Raw genomic sequence first — 225 nt, forward strand, 5'->3', positions numbered from 1 at the left:
ACTCTAACATATAATTGACCAATATGGCCAATTATTACCCATTGACCCATTACAATATACAGTCCTGAATAGTAATGGCATTCCATTTACAGAAGGTGTTGCCCATTATATCCATTTTCCCCCAGTATACCCCTTAATATCACAAGGAGATTTTGTACTTGCAGTATATAGCTATGATGTTTATCACTGTCATCCTTTCTGACCTTATTTGTTTCCTATTGGCCC

Source organism: Cyprinodon variegatus, unplaced genomic scaffold (genome assembly GCF_000732505.1).
Source record: "Cyprinodon variegatus isolate N-32 unplaced genomic scaffold, C_variegatus-1.0 Scaffold39, whole genome shotgun sequence".
In the NCBI taxonomy this organism is placed as follows: Eukaryota; Metazoa; Chordata; class Actinopteri; order Cyprinodontiformes; family Cyprinodontidae; genus Cyprinodon; species Cyprinodon variegatus.